Here is a 7368-nt window from a genome sequence, read left to right on the forward strand (position 1 = left end):
AGCTAAAAACTCGAATCAGAGATCGAGCGACTTTTGGCCGGAATGACCTAAACGAGAATCGAAGGTCTCGACAATGGTATTCCAGCGGTAAAAAGTCTGGCAAAAACCGACATCAGATAAAGAAGTTATGAATTTTCTAAGAAATTTCTTAAACACGATGGATTTTTAATAAATAATAAAAAAATAATTTTGGAATTTGCCGACGGAGTTTAAACGAAAGTTGTAGAGCGTAGTCTCACCTACGCGAGGATATAAAGACCATCGAAAACGGAGTTCGTATGAAGAAGATATGAATTTTTGAAGTTTATTAAATAAATTAATTATTTATTTTATTCAAAATTCGGATATTATCCGAAGGGGAGTTAGCGTCCTCATCCGAGGTACGCGCTGCGTACTCCTGTACGCCCCGCGTAACCGAGAGGATTGGCCTCTGATCGTCCACGTCGCGCTATCCAAAGGAAACCGACCCGTCCGACCCGTCCGAAGCCCGGACCCGTCCGACCCGACGTCCCATCCGACCCGCGTACCCAGCAACCCGTCCCGTCCGAACCGAGGCAGTCGAGGCTTCGGTCATGCATGACGTACGCGTACGCGTTGCGTACAAGCGTACGCCCCGCGTACCGAGGCAGACCAGCTTTACTATAAATAGGATGCGAGGGTTTCCAAAGAAGGGGTTCATTTCTCTTCTCTCTCTCTCTCAACTTTGCCTCGTTTTCCGTGTCCGTTCAAACCCGAAGCTCTGGTCTTTTTGGCTCAAGTCCCGAAGGTCAATTTTACTCCCGAGAATCCCAAGGAAAATCCGTTTCTCGAGACGAAACTCTGCCCGGTTTTCCATCTCGCTATCTCCAAAACTTTCAAGTGAGTTTCATACCCCTTAATCAACCGTTTTAATTATTCTAAATACTTTTATATGCTTTCAAGGGGGGGAATTACAAGTAAAACACACGAGTATTATCGTGTGTTACATAAAGAAACTCTTTTATATACTGTTATATATTCAAATCACATGCGATTTATAAACCTTTAAGGAACCTTTATATATATATAACATATGTTACACTAGCATTTTATCCTTTAAAATATAAAGTTGTTGTAATGCATGTATAAACTAAACTGTTCTTAGATTATTCTTTTCTATCTTAGACACTACACCAAAAATCTATGCTTTCATAAACAAGTGATTCTTTTTCTAGGTATTTCTAAACAAACAAGGCACACTTTTTGAAAACTATAATAGGTATAGTATTACGAACAGATTTCTAACTCTTATGTACTAGAAACATGTATTTCAAGAAGTTTACTTTCGTATTCAAGAACAAACGTAACATTTTAACAAGTAGATCTGTTTTTATACCACGGATTTGTGAGACACTAACTTCATGTACGTTCGAGTACACATTTCAAGTCCTGTATTATATACCAGAATCCCTTGGAGGGGGAGCATGGTGTTTGTGTATAGATCTATACGGGCTTGACAACCCGCGCCCTGACTGTTAACTGCAGTCCACCGTTAGGGGTGACAAACGTCATAACATTCCAACGCCTGAAGAACGTTGTGTATAGGCATTCAGAGTCAATAGTATGGTTATAAAACTCACAAGGGGTATTAAAAATGCATTGATTTACAAGGTTTTCAAACTCATTGGTTATTCTACATTTACATACATTTTGGAAACAAACATTGGTCTTGAGTGAAGGCTACTTTTATACTAGTAGAAAATATAGGATTTTCTAAACACAAACAAACAAAGATAAAACATTTCATTTCATTCAAACATTGTCACTTAAATACTTATGAAATTCACCAGCTTAAATGCTGATCTACTCTTTCAAAATTACTTGTATGTCCCAGGGATTCAGTAATTTCAGGTACTAATATGCTTTTGAAGAAGAGATGCTGCGGCGCCAGTTTAATCTGATATTTTGACATCATATTGTAATTGGTTTTAAACATGTAACTTTTGACAAATGTATACTTTCAATTATATATATGATGGTTGTATTGCTTTCTTTACTATGTATTCATTTGTTACGTTACCACATGAAGTCATCCGCCCCCGAACATTTCCGCCGTTCAGGTTTGGGGGTGTGACACAGTCGGATGCAAATAGATCTTTATGAAGAAGACCGACATGGATGAGAAAGTACACACATATAAGGTGCGACTAGTTGTGAAGGGCTTTACTCAAACTCATGGAGTTGACTATGACGAGACCTTCTCACCAGTAGAGAACATTAAATCCATAAGGGTTATGTTAGCCACAGCTGCATTTCATGATTATGAAATATGGAAAATAGATGTCAAAACCGCTTTACTTAATGGAAATTTGGCTGAAGATGTTTATATGTGTCAGTCAGAGGTTTTTGTCGGTGCAACGTACCCTAATAGAGTGTGTAATCTTGGGAAATCCATCTATGGGTTGAAACAAGCATCTCGCAGATGAAATCTTTGTTTCGATGAGAAAGTCAAAGAGTTTGTTTTTTCGAGAAGCGAAGACGAGTCCTGCATATATGTCAAAGCTAGTGGGAGTATAGTTAGCTTTCTGGTATTGTATGTAGACAGCATATTGCTCATAGGAAACGACATCCCAATCTTGCAGGAGGTGAAGTCCTAGCTTGCGAAGTGTTTCGCTATGTAGGACCTTGGGGAAGTTGCTTATATTATAGGGATAAGAATATTGAGAAACAGGAGTAAAAGAATAATATGACTTAGTCAAAGTACCTACATGGACAAGGTGTTGAGTCGTTTTAACATGGAGAATTCCAAGAAAGGTAAGTTACCTATCCAAAGCAATACCAAGCTGAGTAAGACTCAGAGTCCGAGTACAAAGGCTGAGATAGTAGAGATGAGTCGAGTACCATATGCTTCCACAGTTGGCTAGATCATGTATGATATGACTTGTACTCGCCCTGATGTGGCCTTTGCTATGAGCATGGTCAGCAATTATCAAGGGAATCCTAGTAGAGCCCACTGGACTGCAGTAAAGAATATTCTTAAGTACCTACAGAGGACAAAGGACTGGGTCCTTACCCTCGGTGGGAGTGATGACTTGAGAGTGACAGGGTATTGTGACGCCAGTTTTCAGACCGACAGAGATAATTTACGCTCTCATTCGGGTTGGATGTTTACCCTAAATGGAGGAGCACTTACATGGAAAAGTTCCAAGCAAGAGACTGTAGCTGATTCAACGTGTGAATCAGAGTACATAGCAGCAAGTGTAGCATCAAAAGAGGCGATATTTTTGAAAAACTTCATCAGAGACCTTGCAGTTGTACCATCCATAGAGGAACATGTATAAATTTTCTGCGATTATGAAGGAGCAATCGCCTTAAACAAGGAATCAAGAGATCATGGAAGATGCATACATATCGATAGAAAATACCACTTCATAAGACATCAAGTAGAAGGAGGACTCCTCGTTGTAAAGAGGGTATCGTCAGAGGACAACCCAGTAGATCCCTTTACAAAGGGACTGAGTAGGGATAAGCACTTGCAACATGCAAGGAGCATTGCGCTAAAGCACGATATTAGTTTTAGTGATTAGATAAATATTTAGAAACTTGTAATAGCCAAATTGTAATTGACATTTGATGATTGAATAAAATGAGTTTTATTTATAAATAAAGTTACTATCTTGTGTCAATTATTTACAATTGTTTCAATTTTGCATGTTTTGACTTTCGGAATAATAAGAGTATTCAAACTATCCACAGTCAATCATACTTTGATAGTAAGTTAAGACGTTAAACTGTTAAGAATTGGCTTGTAGATTGTCCAAGGTGTTAGACACAGTAAAAGTTTGCTACAACGTTCATGAGTGCTCTTAAAATAAGATTTGAGTATTAGATTAAACCCACCTCACATGAATCACTTCATGGAATTTATCACGAGTGATTGTGAGACGATAATATTATATACACTTCAAACCAAGATGTATGAGTTGTTGACTGCGAGTTGGTTGTGCATTGATGGTTTGAAAACGCATGAGTAACTTGATGTTATACAACGTATTATTGTGTATGATTTAAAAATTAGTTAGTACAAGCATATAAGTTGAATTTTATCTGTTTCTTTTATCCTAGGAGGATTAAAAGTTATATCTTGGGCTCCACGATGATTTTGTTTTGGCTTATGTGTCAGGCCCAGTCAGGACTCAATTGATGTGTTTAATTAAGTTATATGTCAAACAAATCGGAAATCGGGAAACAAACTGTTGGAAAATGAGTATGACTATGTTCCATGTATTTCTCCACACAGTATCTTGTAGAACAGAGGATTATACGATCCCTTATCTAAAGGACTCATCACTGACTAGCTCAAACTTCGTCAACGGCTTTTGAGAGCTACGATTGCTAATTAGATTTTCAAGTTGCATTGGTAGTTATAATTATTAGACTTATCTAAGTGGGAGACTGTTTGATTAGGCGTCTAAGCCCATAACTATAACTAGTATCTACTTGACCCGATAGTAGCATGGACCTTTTAGGTTGCCTTTGTTGGATTAGTGTCTAAGTTCATAACTATTTTGGTATGTACTTGACCCGATGGTGTATGGTCCTTTTGGGTTGCCTTCACCAAAGCAACTTGATAGGATGAATTATGGAGAGAAAGGATTAAATATGATTTATTAATATATTATGAGAATAACATATTAAAGGAGAAATCATATTGTTTAATTAATATTAGTCAATAATTAATTGGTAATTAGTTTTGTGACTAAAAGAGATTAATTAAACTTAAGGGACTGGAATTGTAATTATAAGATAATTGCAATTTGGGCCATGGATTGCCATTAATTATAAGGTGGACGAATTCTATGGGGGAAGCCCAAATGAAATCGTCCAAGGCCTTAAGGAAAGGGCTTCATGGGTTGCTTAGGGCTTAAGCATCTAAATTAGGGTTTCCTTGTTAGATAACCCTAATTGCCTCCTATATATATGGATCCCTTATGACCCAAAAACGTGGCTAAGACTTCTCTAGGGTTTGTACACGTTTTTGGGCAGCCTCTATCCTCTCTCCTCTTCATCCTCTTGCTTATGGTGTTTATGAACCATTGGAGGAGTGACAATTGTGACTCTAAGCCTTCCAAACTCAATACAAGGAGATTTGGGATTGTTATTGCTACATAACAATCAAGGTAACATTATAAACCTATTCTCATGTTAATATGATTACTTGTATGCTAAAATTAGGGTTTATAGTCTTGGATAACTTGCATGTACAATAGAGAAACCTAGATCCAAGCATTAGGGTTTGTATGAGCACATAGGATGTTCTTAGGACCAAAACCCATCAGTGGTATCAGAGCCTAGATTGGTTTCTATTGTATTGATGCTTGATATGTATGAAAAATTCGATTTTTTGGTTTCTGGAGGCTGGACTCGCCGAGTCCATAGCTGAACTCGCCGAGTCCATGCAGACTCGACGAGTCCAAGCTTGACTCGACGAGTCAACTCGTCAGATGGAATATATCTCGGGATTTCTTGCTGTTTTTGCTTTGGGATAGTTACCTTATCACATTAGATCTATATAAATCCGATTTTATGATATATTTCACTATCTAATTGAAGATTTTATCAATTAATAAGATAATTGTTTCCTTATGTGATAATTGATTAATTGTGTTGACTAAATTGATAAATTGTTTTGCAAGAAATCATTAAATAAATCAAATATGGATAATTATGTGATTAAATGTTAATTTGGATTATTTGTTATTTGATCCTTGTTGTGATGAAAAGTTTCATATTTTCCCCTTTAGGTTTTATGGTTTAAATTTGAACCCAAAAGTTTTGTTGTTTTGAAATTTAAATAGTTGAAACCCTAATGTATTGAAAAAGGTTTCAAAACTTGCCCTCAAGTTTTGGAATTTAAATTTTGATTAATTGTTTAATTAGATGTATATTTAAATTCTAAACCCTAATGTTTTGAAATGTTTCAAAACTTGCCCTCAAGTTTTGGAATTTAAAAGTTGATTAAAAGTTTAATTTAGGAATGTTAAATTCTAAAACCCTAGTATTGTTTGAAAAAGGTTCAAATCACACCCTTATGGTTTTATTAATTAATTAAGGTGTATAATTAAAAGATGTTTAATAAATCCATAAAAGTTTAGGTTTACAATTTAATTGAATTAAAAGTATAATTATTAAATTTGACTACCTAATATTTTAAAAGTGTAAAATACACCCTATACTATATATAACATTAATAGTCTAACATTATATATATGTATGAGTAAAAGTTAGTCTTACCGTTAGTAGGCCTCATTCACGAAACTGGTCTATGAGAGGTGTTTAAGGAAATTGCCTATAAAATGGCGATTGAATGGGTATCCACTCTTACCCACCGCACTCTTGACTAGTGGAGGGTCGTTAGCCGAACGGGTAGGATAGGACAAAACCTTCCATTATAAGTATAATGAATTATTAAAGTAACTAAATGTTTTCATAAAATTCCCAATCTTAGTTACTTAGGCAAAAGTGAATTGATGTAATTCCATGAAATTACACTTTGTGCCCTTGTGAAGACGTTAGTGGAGCGTGTGTGGTTTACCAACACACTAAATGGTTCTGAGCAAAGGTAGCAAAGGGTGACTCAATGTTTGTCATAGTTCGGTGGAGCGTGTGTGGTTTACCGGCACATCGAATAGGTGACTGTAACATGTGAGGGCACCATGTAAGTTTGCATGGTTATTCACACCCGCTTTGTGATCCTCGACATCCCAGTCACAAACAAGAGGGGCATATCGAGATTTAAACATGCCATTGAAGTGTTCAATGAATCTCATAGGATCTAGGAGTTTTCATAGATTCAAATCTTAAATTTCTTTTTCGTTTTTCATGGTGGAAATTAGTGAATCGTCATTCACTTACCTTCAAATGTTCTGCAATTTGGGTTACGTCATCCCTCTCCCGAGTTGTAGAATATTGTGTTGGGTCCTAGCCTTAGTATCTCATTTGGGTGATTTACTAAGGACTTAATCAATCAACTAACTTGAATTCATTTTCTCCCATTTTGTAGATGTCAAAGTTCGACAACTATGGTCTTCCCAAATCCCGTGGAACAAGCTTTCCACATGAAGATGATATTCCACGATTTAATCGAGGAACAAGAAATCATGCTTCACTTCCTCCTCCTCCTCCAGTTATTCTCCCTAACCCACAAGTTCAAAGGCTTGAAAAGTTCAAGATCATTCAAGCCCTTTTGGCAAGTAAACATAAAGAAGGAAAGCCGGTGTGTGCACACGTCCTAGGGATGAAGTCACACATTGATAGGTTAAGAATGTTGGGATCAGGAAATGGCTGTTGATTGGGTTCTTCAGTCACTTCCTAACTCATATAGTGAGTTAGTAAGAGAGTACTATATGA

Source organism: Lactuca sativa, chromosome 9 (genome assembly GCF_002870075.4).
Source record: "Lactuca sativa cultivar Salinas chromosome 9, Lsat_Salinas_v11, whole genome shotgun sequence".
NCBI lineage: Eukaryota > Viridiplantae > Streptophyta > Magnoliopsida > Asterales > Asteraceae > Lactuca > Lactuca sativa.